We start from the raw sequence: 16,471 nt of genomic DNA, 5'->3' as shown, positions 1-16,471 counted from the left end.
CAAAGAGGGGAAGGAAGAAAGGAAAGGAGGAAGGGAGGGAGGGAGGGAGGGAGAGAAGAAGGAAGGAAGGAAAGAAGGAAGGAAACACTAACAGATAAAATGGAGATTATATTTTGCTAGTATAACTTCAGGTAGTATTAGTCACCCAGTGAGCGCCTGAAGCACGCTAAGTAAGAGCATAAATACTGCTAACCACAGGAAGGGCTACAAGTCACTCCCAAAAGACCAGACGGGGAAGGAAAGTAACACACATTTTTTTTTTCCGGAGCTGGGGACCGAACCCAGGGCCTTGAGCTTCCTAGGCAAGCGCTCTACCACTGAGCTAAATCCCCAACCCCCATAACACACATTTTTATAGGTTCTGAGGGGCAGTTATGCGTATGTGTGTATATGTGTCCATTATGTGTGTATATATATATATGTGTGTTTATATGTATGTGCATGAGTGTGTATTTGTATGTAGGTGTGTGACATGTATGAAGTGTATATGTTTATGTGTATGTGGGGGTTGGTATATGTGTGCATGTATATTGGTGGGTATATGTGTGTGTATATGTGTTTGTGGTGTATGTGTGATAGGATAGTGTGTGTCTGTGTGGTATGTGTGTAGGGGATATATATGTGGGGGTGTATGTGTGTGTGTGCATGTATGATGTGTATGTAGGTGTATTTATGTGTATATGGTATTTGTGTGTATGTGTGTGTGTTGGGAGTATATGTGTGGTATGTGTGTGTTTGAAGGTGTGGGGGAGAATGTGTATGGTGTTTGTGTGTATGTGTGTGTATCTGTTGGGAGTATATGTGTGTGTGTGTGTGTGTGTATGCGTGGGGGATGTATGTGGTGTGTGTGCATGTATGATGTGTATGTATGTGTATGTATGTGTATATGGTATTTGTGTGTATGTGTGTGTGTGTTAGGAGTATATGTGTGGTGTGTGTGTGTCTGAAGGTGTGGGGGAGAATGTATATGGTGTTTGCTTATGCAGGCAGGTATGATATGTATGTATGTGGTATGTGTGTATGAATATAGAGGGTATATGTATACTGAGTGGGTGTGGGGTGTGTATGTGTGTGGTGTGTATGTATGTACATGTGTAGTGCATGTGTGTTGTGTGTGTTTTTCAAGCTCTTTGTTTTTTGTTTTTTGTTTTTTTTGCTTCAGCTTTTTAAAAATTCTGTTTTTTTTTTTATTTGCCTGTTTGTTTTCTAAAAGGAGAGAGAAAGAAGTTGGATGGATTTGGAAGTAGGAAGGATCTGGGAGGAGATTGGGGAGGAAAAACCATGGTCAGAATATATTATACAGAAAAGTGTATTCTCAATAAAATATTTAAATATTTTAAAAATAAACATGAAAAATCCTAGAAAAGAAATCTAGAAAATTTACACTGCACAAAACAAGCAACTCATTCCAAATAATACGAGATTCACACATTCCTAACAAGAATTCTTAACATTGGTAACCTTGTTCCATCTCACCATAAGCCAGAAAATAAAGTCTATATAAAAATCTAAAGAAAAACATGTCTTCAGAGATTGGACTGAAGAACAGACTAGATCAGATGCAGGAAAAATCTCTAACAGCTGCTGTAACTTAGAAAACACAGAGAAAAACACACAAAAGAAAATGGCCTAGAATTCTGCTCTGTGCATACAGATTTCCCTAGATGAGAAATAATCTGACCTCCACTGCCTGTTCCTCAAGACTGTGGTTGCACTTGGGTCTGTGGCCATGATGCTCAAAAAAAGTAACCACAAGCAGAACCTGATGTCAGGTCATGAGGGCTGCATGATATAGATAGATAGATAGATAGATAGATAGATAGATAGATATTCCTAAGTACAACAGACTCAGTCTTGTAGCATAATTTGTTTACATGGTGTCTGTTGCAAAGGGAGATTTTCTTGATAAGAAAAACTACATTTACCTGCAGGGATGAGGGCTAATATTTAGAATGTGTGTTAGGAATTATCTGATTTAGTGAAGTGGCTATTGTAGTGCTCCTCTAAGATCCATGACTTTGTTAGCCGTGGGTAGTTGGCTGGGTTTCAGATATCAGGCATGATGTCTCTTTTGTCATGTGAATCTTATAAGTTCAACTGGAAAGTCTTTAGTTGCAGGCCACTACCACACCATTAGGGCATCATGCCACAACACTGTGGTGGTGGTGGTGGTGCTGCTGCTGCTGCTGCTGCTGCTGCTGCTGCTGGTGGTGGTGGTTCATAGACATCGTACTAGGTAGGACTGCTGGTTGCTTCCCTACTTTGGAAGCTTGCACAGCACCTTCTGGTACCATAAAAGCAAGCCCTCAGGAAAGAGGCTTTTAAATCAGTCCTTAGGCAGGAGTTGTCAGGTCAGTTCTAGCTCAGGGCTCTCTGGGTACTGCATCTGAAATACATGTTGTGTTCAGAGGTGGGAACTGGGCTGCCACCTCTCAGTCCTGTCATTTTCTATAAACTCAGGAACACATTATCTATAACTCGCTATATATGATCACATGTTAGAAGCAGTGCTTCTAACAGAACCACTGATGGCAAGCATCCACACACTATTTTTATATCATAACATTTATTCCATTAAACTATGTCTAACTTTCTTTCCTGAAGAAATCAAGGAAGCTTTCAGTTTTCTAAAAAGGGACCCAATGTGTGTTATGATGTGTTGTTGTAATAATATAAAAAATAAAAAAAGTATGGCATCTTTTATCCCCACTAGGTCCAGCACCGTGGTGCCCCAAGATATCTGCTAGATATCTTGGCAGAAACACATCCCAACTCCTTGGCGGCAGCCCAGTGTCTCCAGCCACTGCACACTTTCCTACACTCAAACCATCACATAAAAGAACACACAACATAATAATCTTTGACCCAATTGGTAAGATATAAAACATACAAAGCCCAGTACCATCCATCCCTTAAGGACATTAATAAAAACCTGTAAATACACAGAGCGGAATCTTAACGTCATCTGCCATATTGTCCTGCCCCGGCTTCTCTCCCTCTCCCTCCAGTCTCTTCCTCCTTTCCATTCCAGTCTCCTCCTCTTCCTTCAAACTTCTCTCCCGCCCATCCTTCCTTCTCATCCAATGACAGGCCTCCTCCTATCCTACACCTGCCCCTCACCTGTGTTTTACAAATTCAGTGGGGAGAAGGTTCTGGTGAAGTCACCTGAGTCCTGAGTAGTGACTAGGCAGCTATCCTTGGGGCAGTGGAATTAGCATCAAAATACAGATAACTCCAGGACAAACCACAACAATGATGCTTTATCTGGACTCCAGGAGTCCCTGCCCTCACATCTGTAGACCTAGAGCTTCTTAGCAAAATGACTACGAGTGTGCAAGCTACAAGTGCACATTTAAAGGACTCTCTATGACTCCTGGGGCAACAGTAGAAATACAAACATAAGTCCCACTGTGACTCTATCTGTGACCTCCAGTGCCTTGCACATATTTCTTGTGACTCGAAGGGAAATTGAGTAAGAAGGACTTCTCTAGGTGTCTTAATGGAGAGTTCCTGTTACTTGGCGTTAAGAGCGTGGGAGTGAAGGACAAGAAAACCTGAGAACCAGTAAGAAACAGGAAGTGACAGTATTAGAACTCCACTCCCGTTGAAGAAATAATAATTGTGTCACACTTGGCTTACTGACATTTCAGAATGAAAGCATTTTTCAGCAACTTCTTTCCCCAGAAGAATAGAACCCCAGAGACTATATTAGCTCTGACAAGACATGCTGAAAATAAAACAACTACCCCTTGTTTAAATGCCCCAGGTTTTGCAACAAATAGCATTAAAGGAGATTTTAAATCTTTAGATGATATGAAAATTTTAGATAGGAAACATTTGGTCTAACAGGCTAAAGCAAAGATGAGGGTAAAACAAATTTCTGATGGGAACATGGAAACCCTGAGGACACAATCACCAGAGGGAGCGTTTCGGGTAAGAGGACACCATATTTCCTAGTCTGTTTTTCTGCTTGAGTGGGAGCCTGTTTCTTCCTAGAAGTGAAGCAAAGGCCAGGGAGATGACTCAGTGAATGACGTGATCACCACACAAGTGAGAGGATGGGACTTTGGATCCCCAGAGACCATATGAGTGCTGGGTAGGCATGGCAGCTCGCCAGCTGTAACTGCGGCGCTCAGCAGATAGTGACAGGCAATCTCAGAGCAGGCTGGCCAACTAGAGTGGCACACAGGCAAGCTCTGAGTTCAATTGAAAAATCATTCCTCAGTGAATAAGATGAGGAACAAGCAAGGGAGACTCTCTGCATCAACCTCAGGCCTACACACACGCAGACACAAGTGCACACTCACACACAAAAACACTTACAAAAAAAAAAGAAAGGTACAATGAGTTTGGAGCTCTACTACCACAGAGTTTTCTAGCCTTGAGCAAATCTTGGCTCACAGAAAGCAGTGTTTGCCCCATGGTCTGGAATAGTAGACAAAGCAACTCCAATTTGAAGTGATTGCTAAAGGTTCTGGGCCATCCCCAAGCGCTTCATGGCTGCTTCTGTGGCTGAACGGATCAATATCTACACTTGTGCCAACTGTACCACAGCCGCTTGGCTGTCTAAAATGAAAGAACCTGTAAAACCTTCTACCAGTTCTTTAAAACAGTTCAAAAGAACCCTGTCAGGAGCCAACAAGCTAATAACTAGCAGGTGATCTCCCTGAGATGGTCTGCCTCAGATTATAATGATCCACAACAGATTCGCTCTGATAGGCAAGGCCCAGGAGAAAATCATTTTAGGAAAGATTCCTACTGTTAATATCCTTTTCCCGATATTATTAAATAAATAGCAATAGCTAGGCATTAGCCCATCCTTTTGAGCAGATCTCTGCAGAACAACGTAGATGTACTGTCTTGTAGTGATGCTATATAAACAAATGGATGAATTCTTAAGTCTTGATGATCCTATAAGAATTTCTAAAATTATATCAGTGATTATTAAGCTCTTTTATAGGTGAACTGCTATTAGGTCCTTTTCTGATAGTCAAAACTGCAATGAGAAGTCTGCCAATCTCCCGTGTGTCACCAGTTAATTGCTTCTAGATAGTAACTAACTAGATTTTCTAATACTCAGAGCACATACCAAGAGGTTAACTAAACCATTAACTAAAGGTCATAAAAAGGGAACTAATGATTTATTATAGGTGCTAAGACAGAAGACAAAATATTGACTGGGTTTATCTATACAAAACTTAACTAATAAATTAGTTATGTTTTTTTAACCCTCAATGAACCTGTGGAGCTGTGATAGGTGATGGATGTTTAGTCAGACAAATACTCCTAACAGATACGCACATAAATATTCACTGTTGTAAACTTCTTATTCTACTTATGATTTGATTTTATGTACGAACGTGTGATAAACTTTTTACCATGGAATCACATATTCTGAAAGATGTATAGGTACTGAGGACAAAGAGAGAAGAGCAAAGAACTTTTTTCCATTTCCCCTTTTTTCATTCATTCTGCTTTGCCCCCTTTTTCTTAGAAAAGCATTCATAGGAAGCTTTTTACAACTTGTAAATAAATGCTAGAATCACTTTTCAGACCATACCTTTTTCTTCCTGTGACTTGCAGGCTGGAAGTTAGAGATATATGGTTCCTGCTGTGATAGAACAAACATTTACTTAACACACAACCCTACCCCCACTGTTAAGCTACAGGTGTCAATCAGGTGTCAATCGCCTAAGCCAGTGGCTTTTAATCCTCAGAATTTGCAAGAAAATTTTTAGGACTTTTTAGAAGTGATCGCCAGTATTCAGTGTAGTTGGAGAGCTAGAATGTCTGGAGACCCTCAGTCTTTATTTAAAGCCACACCAGAGTCCTACGCTGCTGTTTCAACCTGCTGCAGGTAAGGAGGCTCTGGGCAGCCCCCATTCACAGGAGTGAGTCAGTCTGCCACTGAGGCAAATGTGCTGTACCAGTCTTTTCCAGTGAGCTCAGACTTGCATACAAGGCACAACGCTATTCTCATAACATAAACAAAAGTACTGCTGCATTTCAACTGAAGTCAGAGCCTTATGACTGCTTGATATCTGATGTGCTTAAGCCCTGCCTGTATTACATTTGGTTAATTAGCTGAGTTGATCCCACCTAGAATTCCTATCTGTTTGAGCCAGGTGTCTTGACTATTAGATGGCATACACATTTCCAGAAACGATGCCTTCATGTACTATCAAGTAATTGAGAAGTGTTAATAAAGGATGTTTGAAAAGGCCATAAAGAATCACATAACTTGGGGTTGGGGATTTCGCTCAGTGGTAGAGCGCTTGCCTAGCAATCACAAGGCCCTGGGTTCAGTCCCCAGCTCCGAAAAAAAGAAAAAGGAGAAAAAAAAAAGAAAAAAAAAAGAATCACATAACTTTTATCTCCCTAAAATACACATAGGGGTGTGTGTGTGTGTGTGTGTGTGTGTGTGTGTGTGTGTGTGTGTGTACCTATACAGTTAAAATTAAATTTTCTCATCTGGGCTGACCCACAATAGCCACAAACCATCTAACAGAAACCCTAGTGCCAGGCACAAGAAACTCCCTTTGAGTTTTGGTCGGGGATCCCCAGGAGATTCCCACAACAGTGCAGGCTACGGCTGTTGCTCTTTGTAGCCTTCCAAAGTCAGAAGGTTGAGTCCCTATTGTTGAATACACCATGCACTTTGGGCACTCGAAAGTATGATGCAAGCTGTCAAGGGAGGGATGCAAGTAACAGTCCTACTAAGCTGTGACGCCTATGAACCACAGCAACTGACGTGGCAAGATATCGAAAAAGGTACACTAACAGCACTCATGTCTGATTGGATTAAATCATACAGTACAGGTAAGGAACCATGCCTGGTACTGGAAACCTAGTCACCTACCCCAGACTAGTGAGTAAGATGGTAGCTCTCAGAGGAGGCCAACTCTCAGGTAACTCTCAGCACACTCGAGCGCGCGCGCACACACACACACACACACACACACTACATCACTGGATTGGCAATGAAGGAGAAACCATAGAGCATACTACTGCTTAATGCTTCTAGGCTCCTAATCCCACTGCTCCCAAGTTCATGGCCCTAAGCAATTTGACTTCCAAATTAATTTGATAGACCTTTGGTGCCCAGTAACCTTGAGCAGAAAGCTGTCACCCAACTGCAATCTTTGACAGCCACCAAGACTGTCTTCATGGCCATTGTGTTGAACATTTCACAGATGCCTTGAGGAAGCTGCATTGCCCTGCTCACTGCCAAAGCACCACTCTGGCCCCTGTGGCTGCTAAAACTGGTTTAGTCAGTGTACACTGAACCCGTTGCTATCCACAGCCCAGGTAAAAACTAGTTGGGGCCAGTTTAGACGGACAGCCTTCCCTCTGGTGGTCCAGCCTAAATACTAGGCTGGTACAAAAGCATCCTGTATTTCTGTTGACTGTACCTTGATTACCGCAGGCAAAGGCCTCTCTTTATGTGAGGGACTTTGGCACCCTTGTCTCAGCCCCCTCCTGACTATGTAGCCAAAATGGTCAGCTCACTTGAAAGTCAGCCTTTCAAATATGGTCTGCTGGCTTTAAATGGGACGATATAGAGCCAATAAAGAGCTTTTCTCCTGTGCCCTTTCCTTGTCGACTTTTCTCCTTTATCATTCGGGGAGTAAGGGGAATTGGTAACAAGAAGAGATGGCAAAAGCAGATCAGTAACAGCAGCGATAGAGTATTAAAGAGCTCCAGAGAGACAGCTGGAAGAGTCATGGCAAGACGCTGGCCCTGGATGAGCAGAAGGAAGAGAAGGGGACAGAGAGCTGAGGCTGAAGAAAAATGCTGACAAAGAGCCAGCGATGGCAAACCGTGCATGACCAATTCAAGAGAGCTACCAAATTTAAGAGCCCGAGCACCAACATCCAAGCTCTAAACCGACAGCAGATGCCTCTGCCGGGAGCCATACGTCCTGGCATTTGTAGGCACTAGAGCCGGACCCTCGGATCCTCGCCCTGCTAGCAGTTGAAGAACTGGCCCTGAAACCTGAGGCCAGTTCAGCAGCTGTAGCACTCACTGACTTTGCCTGCTGTAGGCACTCACTGCTGCTGGAATTACACGGCTGCCAAATGCCAGAGCCACTGGGAAGTAAAGCCCACAGAAACAAGCCTCCACAGCCTGAGTTAGTCTAGGGCCGTAAGTCTCTGGTTTCTAAACCCTAAGGATGTGCCCTGACCATCAGAGGTCTTGGGCACACAAGGACCCAGCACAGCCAGCAGTAGAGCAGTTTCTTCTCACCTACTCATGACTTCCCTCCAGTCAGAGCAGAAGGATCCAAGATGATTGGTGGTGTTATAATTAAATTCACGTAGTGATGCCTAGAAAATACTTCAAGACCAACTTAGTTGTAGGGGTGGTGACTAGTTCACTGTTCAAGAAATACGATTAAATTTCTTATATTAAGCTTTCCAAACATTACCACTGAAAAGGGAACCGGTCTCTGATACCCTTGTTCCTTACCCCTGGGTGTAAGATTCCTTTCTCCATGTGGTTACACGGACTTCTTTCTCCCTGTCCGCACTTACACTTAGCTTGCCGCTCGCTTCTCTGTCTCCGTTTGGAGTTTATCATCCCTGCTGTTTACTTGGCCTTTAACTTTGCACATGCCAGTCTGTTCAGGTTTATTCACACATTCAACTGCGAGAAGAAAAGGGCAGAAGCAGTGTGTGGCTTTAATTTACCAAATTGATTTCCCAGAGAGTTAAGTAAACTCCCACCTTAGTTAACAAATAATTTTTCTATTCCAATCACATAACCAATGTGATTCTTTTTCAGAGGCTGCACGCGGAGCTGCTAACATAGGACACCCTAAAACCTCCAATCTTCCTTCCCATTCCTTATCTCAATCCTGGCTGTGCCCTATCTCTGGCTTTGTTGCTTCTCTGAAGAGACAGGGACAGAGAGATCCCTAAAAACGTTGTTCCTCAAATGACGAAGACACGCCGAACTGCAAATTTTGGAAATCAAGACTATTGCAGTATATTATTCTCAAGATCAGTGAAGAAGACCCAAAATTCTACCACTAATTACGAGTTACATAGGAGCCACTCCTTTCCATGCTCTAAGGGGACCGACCAGCTCTGGGGCAGGCAATGTTGCCAACACATTCTTTAAAATGATGAGCTCACCCTTTAGAGTATGAAGTCACCCTTCTGCAACCATGTAAACTAGGAGACTTACTTAGCAGGTATTTCTGTCTCTGGTATCAGTGCTTCTTAGCGTTTGCTAATAAATGCAATTCAGTCTCTGTTTTTGCATCCTGAGCGTTGTAAGGGCAAGAAGTATGCAGTTCCCAGAAGCAAGCAGGGTCTTAGCACTCGGTTCATTCAACAAGCTTGCATCTTAGCACCTGCTATCCGTTAGTATGGCTAAGCTCTGCGAGTATAAGGAGGACAAGGCAAAGCTCTGAGCTCGTGGTTATGGAGTTTAAAGCTTATCATCTGTAATAAACGATATCAAAGACTAGTGGTGTCATAATGCCACTGAGAGAACACAGGAGAGGAAAATGTTCACTTAACTATACCAGGAAAGAATGGGAGCTTCAAGTCTACAAAAGGATGTTGCTTTGAAAGTTGATAAGCCATATGAAATAATGTTCTTCTTACCAAAATGGTACACTTAGATAAGATGTCAATAGTGTAAGAAACTATCACCTTGAAGCTGAGGCATGGTGAATATGCTCTTGTGGTCAGACAGCCAATGCACCTGTAGGCACGTAACACATCCTGCACAGCTTACCATCGTGTTGCACACGCAATTAATGCTAAGCTGTTGTGATTTTGTCACTGTGTTAGAATGTTAATAGCAGACCGTGCCCAGGCTCCTCCCAAGGGCTCACCTCTTCCTCTTATTCAGGGCTGTGTCTAGTGAGCTTCTAATGCAGCTCCTTCCCACGGCACACTTAGGAGGGTTCTCCGAGATACACTGTTACTTAAGGAAGCAGACATCTTTCAAGCCCTGAGAACATTAGCACAGATGCTTGTATGGAACAAGCCGGGGCTGGTACTGATGTCTCTCCTTCCTTCCCTTCCTGTCCTTCCCAGCCGATTTGTTGTCCGTGAGAGAGGTGCTGGAATCAGTTCACACTCTCCACAGAATAACCCATTAAAAGAAGCTTTCTAGGGGTTGGGGATTTAGCTCAGCGGTAGAGCACTTGCCTAGGAAGCGCAAGGCCCTGGGCTCGGTCCCCAGGTCCAAAAAAAAAGAAGCTTTCTAACTGCAGAAGATGTTATTCGCTGTGCAGCAGATGCTACTCCGAGAGAAGGGTTGAGGGTGGGATTTGTGCCTTGCACTTGCTTTGGAAGTCAATTACTTCCAATTCACTGGCATCCCATCAGCTGAAGTTCAGAGACTTAAGCTGTAAGATCTGCTTACTACGTATAATTCCTCTACCAACCATATTATGCCGTCTATTTTCTTTTCTATGGATTAATCAAATTCAATCACTTCAAGAAGAATTGGTTGTGTCTGTGCATAAACACAGTAAAAATATGTGGGAAATGAGTATTGGTCACTGGGTCAATGGTCTCTTTAATGGGAAATTAAAATTGGTAGAATCTGGAGCTAATAGGATAAATGTATCTGATTGTGTGCCTCACACAATATTTTTGTTTCTTTTTCCTCTGATTCTTTTTTATTGGATTTTTTTGTTTACATTTCAAATATTATTCCCTTTCCCAGTTTTCTGTCCATAAACCCCCTATCCCATTTCCCCTCCCCCTTCTTCTATGAGTGTTCCTCCACCCATACACCCACCCCTTCCCGCCTCCCTGCCCTGACATTCCCTTACACTGGGGGTCAAGACTTGGAAGGACCAAAGCTTCTCTTCCCATTGGTGCCCAAAAAGGCTATCCTTTGCTACATATGCAGCTGGAGCCATGGGTCTGTCCATGTGTACTCTTTGGATGGTGGTTTAATCCCTGGGAGCTCTGGTTGGTTGGTGGTGTTGCTCTTATGGGGTTGAAAACCCCTTCAGCTCCTTCAATCCTTTCTCTAACTCCTCCAATGGGGACCCTGTTCTCAGTTCAGTGGTTGGCTATGAGCATCTACCTGCTCTGGCAGAGCCTCTCAGGAGACAGCTGTATCAGGCTCCTATCAACAAGCACTTCTTGGCATCAGCAATAGTGACTGAATTTGGTGACAGCATATGGGATGGATCCTCAGGTGGGGCAGTCTCTGAGTGGCCATTCCTTCAGTCTTTGCTCCAAACTTTGTCTCCATTTTCCTCCTATGAATATTTTTGTTCCCCCTTCTAAGAAAGACTGAAGCATCTATTCTTTGGTTGTCCTTCTTCTTGAGCTTCACGTGGTCTGTGGATTGTATCATTGGCCTCAGATAAAAGGCAAGGTCATGGCAATAATTGCTAGAAGGATCTTGTCCAGGTGGCCAGATAGGGAACCTCTAAAAAGAACATGACACAGCAATTTCACTTTCTACCTTAAAATCAAAATAAATTTACTTCCCCTTCAAAACTGATACACTTAATTCTTTCTAACTATATTTCTCTTTCTACTTTGGCTACCCATAAACTAATATCAAATGTGTGACATACACTTATTACATAGGACATACATTGATTACATAAGACATGTTTTCACTGTACTCTACAAATTCTAGTCTAGCAGGGTTTTCTTTCTTCCTTTTGTAAATTTTACTCATTTGCATTTTGTACTTTATTGAATGTCTACACTGTGAAGTATAAAGTTAAGTAAAGCTTTTCCTAATTGTCATGACCCTCACTAAATCCTTTAATCTCTAAATTTCTATTTTCCCATTTATAAAATAAAAGTATTACTCATGTAGTAAAACTCAGAATGCATTATTTGTATAACAGGTCTCAAAGAAAAAATATTTATTGCTTCCCAAAAGTACCGATGAAATTTGCATTAACTCGTGGTCCCAGTATTAGACATTTTTGCCATTCTTTCAGAATATCTTTAAACTCTGCTCTGGAAATCTGTCCCCTGCCCCTCCCGAACCATCCTAATCAATGACTCAGTCGGGTCTGAAAAAGCATCTCATGTCCCCAGCCCCGCCCCACACCATTCAGCCTTGCCCCACCCCCTTCAGCCCCACCCCCCACCATCATGACCAATGACTCAATCCGTCTGAAAGAGCGTCTCATTTCCCCAACCTTAGTGGCCGATTCTACGTGGACACATGGCGAAGGCTGAAACAAACCACGCCGCACATAGGACAATTCTAACACTGAGAGCAAACAGTTTTCTTCACTTCATTGAACTCCCCATGGGGAGGTCAAGAGGTCTGAAAAGCGCATTTTTTGTCACTTTACAGGAGAACCGTATTTTGCGATAAAGTGACGAGATCACAACTGGGGTTGGGAGAGACCGAAGTGATATTCTGGTAACAGACTCTGCTTACCTTCTTCCAGTCTTTTGTGAACCCATCTGCACCCTGACCGCCAGCCGCTATCTAGTTCTGTACTCTAATTCAAGCAAATGTGCAGGACCGCAGAAACAGACGAGCTCACCGATAGCACCACTTTGAGATATGTCTACGCAATACAGAGAGTGTAAAAGAATCCATGGGAAGGATTTTGAAGAACCAGACTTCCATTATAAGGGAAACATTTGGAGATTTTGAGAGTGAAAATCTTCCATACCCTTACTATATTGTTCAAGGTCTCCTTAGACATGGATGCTGTAACAAGACAGAGCTACCAAGCATTGCCCTAGAAGAAGCGTTCTCGGTAAAGAAAATGGGACGGAGTGCAGTGGAAGAGCCATTCAATTATGATACAGTCTGGTCCACAGTGAAGGGAAGGGGGAATAAAGCTTGGAAAGAAGCCTCCTGGGCATCTGCTGTGCAGCTTCTGCCGTTAGGTGGTCCTGGTACCCAGTGTTGTCCCAGGCGTCCCAGGAATGGGACCGCCGTGGTACCCTAGGTGTAGAAAGCAGAGGGCCAGATGCATCCTCAGGGAAGTATGCCCTGGGCTCAAATGTCAAACTGTATTTTGGGGTGCAGCAGTACCTGGGAGTTTTGCAATCACTTTGTGTCAACAGATCCCCAAAGTAAGAACCTATGACGCAGAAGAGACAATTGGGGCCCAGGAACCAGTCTAATGTGGTGCCGAGTGACTAATACCGAGTTGTGAAAATGACAAGGGGAAATTCCATTTTTTCCAGTGATTCCGAGCCAAGGGACACAGATAGTTCCATAGAGGGTCTCGCTGCAGGGAAGCACAGGACGACTGGTTACAAGCTCGCAGCTCTTGCCTAAGGTCTCAAGAAACTGGATACCAACTTTCTTTTCCCCTTTCCAATCCTCTTGATACGACTATTTATCGTCAGGGTAAGACTTACCATTATACTATAACTAGTGCCAAAACCAAGGTAATCATGGCGGGGGGCGGGGGAGGGCCCCGCGGGGTGGGGTGGGGGTGGAGGTCAACTCCAAACAGTTGTCTGTTTTAATCCATGGGAAACGCCTCCGATCGATCGGAGCTGACTTTAGCTCTTCCTTTTCAAAGATACTTTGTTTCTTTGTTACTCTGCCTGTGGAGTGAGTGCATCTCATCGTGCACCTGAGAAGCACAAAGGCTGCCTTTGAGGAGTCGGTTCTTTCCTTCCATCACGGGTTCCAGAGACCAAACTCAGGCAGTCACACTTCCTGCTGGCCCAGCTGTTTCTTTTGAATTCCCAGTCGAGTCTTAAGAACTAAAGTCTGGAGCAGAGCACAGGCACTCCATTCTGCACCCTGAGATGTCCTTCAGACAGTGAGTGCCTAATGGCACGCGCCTGGGTGTCACGGAAGACAGTATCGCGACATTAAGCTGGGAATGAGGGAACCGGTTTTGGTGACTGCTTTCAAGTCTTCTCCCATATCTAACTGCCCTGAGGAAAATTACGTCCTAAGGCTGAAAGCAGACTCTAGGAGTGTTTTCCTGAGTTCCAGATTCTTACTCATGTCTCCAGAGTCATTAACTCTCCTTATGCTAATGTGTTTTAGGCCACTGATCGGGTGTGACAGTTCTTACTTTTATGTGCTATAGAGAAAGCAAATTCGTTGCAGTTTAAGACCCTCACTATAGTCCCCTTTAATTCAATTTTTTTTTTTGGTTCTTTTTTTCCGGAGCTGGGGACCGAACCCAGGGCCTTGCGCTTCCTAGGTAAGCGCTCTACCACTGAGCTAAATCCCCAGCCCCTAATTCAATTTTTAAATTGAGTTCAAGAAATTAAATCTCACTATTAAAAGCTCCTTCTTTTTAAAAGAATCAAGGATGTTTAGAAGAAAAATATGGAAGGGGGAAAGCCATAGAAATGTCTTACAGGGCTTGAGTATGCCTTGCAAATGTGATAGTCCTGAGCCCAGTAATCTAAGTCCCATCGTCCAGGTGTATCCTAGTGTCCAGAAAGTGGGACCTGTACAGTGGGTAAGGGGACGGATTTGGAGACAAGCAGTGTGGTTAACTCCCCTGGTGTACATACTTCCTAACCTTGTATAGGAAATGGGGATGTTGAAGACTCCAAGGAGACCAAAGATGGGCTGAGGTAAATCTGCAGGAGTCTCAAATGCCTTCCTAGGCAATGGGACAACACACTGTCATAGTGAAGTGGACTGGCCAGCACACTGGGTCTGGCATTGTTGGTGGTCAGAGCACCTACTGCTGTCCGGCCCTCTCAGGTGTGCAGCCACAGAGTAGCAGAAAGTCTGTCAAAGCTCTGGTCCCACTGACAGAAAACCTCAAATAGTCAAGCAGCCTCCCAAGACATCCCGGTTGGTTCATCCTAAAACAGGAGCATCAAACCAAGAGGGAGTGACAGAAAGGGCATGGCCAGCAGCTGGGCACTGACAACATGGAGCCATTCAAGTAAAGAAACAACCAAGTATGTAAAAGGTCTGTAAACATGTGTTCTGCATGGCTCTAAATGCAGCACCTCTGGTGAGTAGCTGGCTATAAGAGGGTCAAGACTTTCACATTCTGCTTTTTATTTTAAAACACAGGTGTAAGCCATACAGTACATCTCAGGCCCCAATCTCTGTGTCCTCTCTCTACAAAGGAGGTACTCCTACGATCTGGTTCTAGGTCCTTCTGGACTTGTGTATTGACAGACAGACCCCTGTATTCATTGGCTGGTGAAGCACCAGGTAATTGTCCTCACGTTCAAGTTAGGGCAGCTCCTCCAGCACCCATCTAATAGGGTGAGCAAACCTGTATCCTCAGGACTTTACTTTGCTTACACTGTTACATTGTTTACTTTGTTTGTTACATTGATGGCTGGCTAGATCTAGGTACAAACACTAGACAGAGTTCTTCCCTCAAAGACTCCTGTGACACATCTGCTAGGTCCCCACATCTAAGCGCTTCTGTGTCACCTTGTCCATCCAGTGATGTCTTAGTTATTGTTCCCTTGTTATGAAGACACTATGACCAAGGCATAAAAGAAAACATTTAATTGGGGGTTACAGTTTCAGAACATGAGTCCATGACCATGGTGACAGGGAGCATGGCAGCAGGTAGACAGGCATTGTGCTGGAGCGGTAGCTAAGAATTTACATCATTATCCAAAAGTGGAAGGCAAATAGTTAACTGGTATTAGCTTAGATCTTTGAAACTGCAAAGTCTATCCCCAGTGATACATTTCCTCCAATAAGGCCACACCTCTTAATCCTTCCCAGAAAGTTCCACCAACTAGAAACCAAATATTCAAATATATGAGCCTATGGAAGGCCATTCTCATTCAAACCATCACAGGTAGGGGAGTTCTTCCTGATGAAGATGACATTGTGTAGATGTGCATGACGTGCACATGGTGGTGCAGCTACTTGATGGCAAGAAGGTGATGCCTGGGAGGCAGTGCTTGTTGAGAACCACATCATAAATGACAAAAAGAATGGGTGTGTTCAGTTGTCCTCACAAACAAGTACTCCTTGCTGTACACAGGTAACTGCAGGCTTTTCTTTGTCCCATTCTTAAAGTAAAATGCCCAACTAAGTATGCTAAGTCGTTCATATCTATAATCCCAGAAGTTCGGAGGCTGAGGGAGGAGGATCAGAAGTTCAAGGACACCCTTAGTTATAATAACAAGTTTCAAGCCACCTTGAGGTACATGAACTCTTGTCTCAAAAAAAAAAAAAATCCCTTACAGGTAGGATTAATTAATAAATGTTATGAACATTAATTCAATGTCTACGTGTCCAAATCTTGTTTGACTTGAATTTGAAGATTAAGTGGGAAAGAGGGATAAATAAGCAAGGAGTTCAGGATGTTAAGTGTGATTGGTGACAGTGGTGGCTAGTATGAACTCAGCTGGCAGACCGGACTTAAGTCTTAGTATTGCTGTTCAGTGGATTGTTGGCACTGATGGGTTCCATGGGCCGCTCTGCACTCACTTACTTCTAAGTACAAGGACCTGCTTCTCCATCTAAAGCCAAGCTTGCCATTCATTCTCTTGATCCTATTTTTTTTGATCATCTTCTCATGAACGTTTACTTTCAAAAC

The sequence above is a fragment of the Rattus norvegicus genome, chromosome 14 (assembly GCF_036323735.1).
Source record: "Rattus norvegicus strain BN/NHsdMcwi chromosome 14, GRCr8, whole genome shotgun sequence".
Taxonomy (NCBI): Eukaryota; Metazoa; Chordata; class Mammalia; order Rodentia; family Muridae; genus Rattus; species Rattus norvegicus.
The sequence above is the reverse complement of the archived record's forward strand: the minus strand, read 5'-3'. Positions refer to the sequence as shown.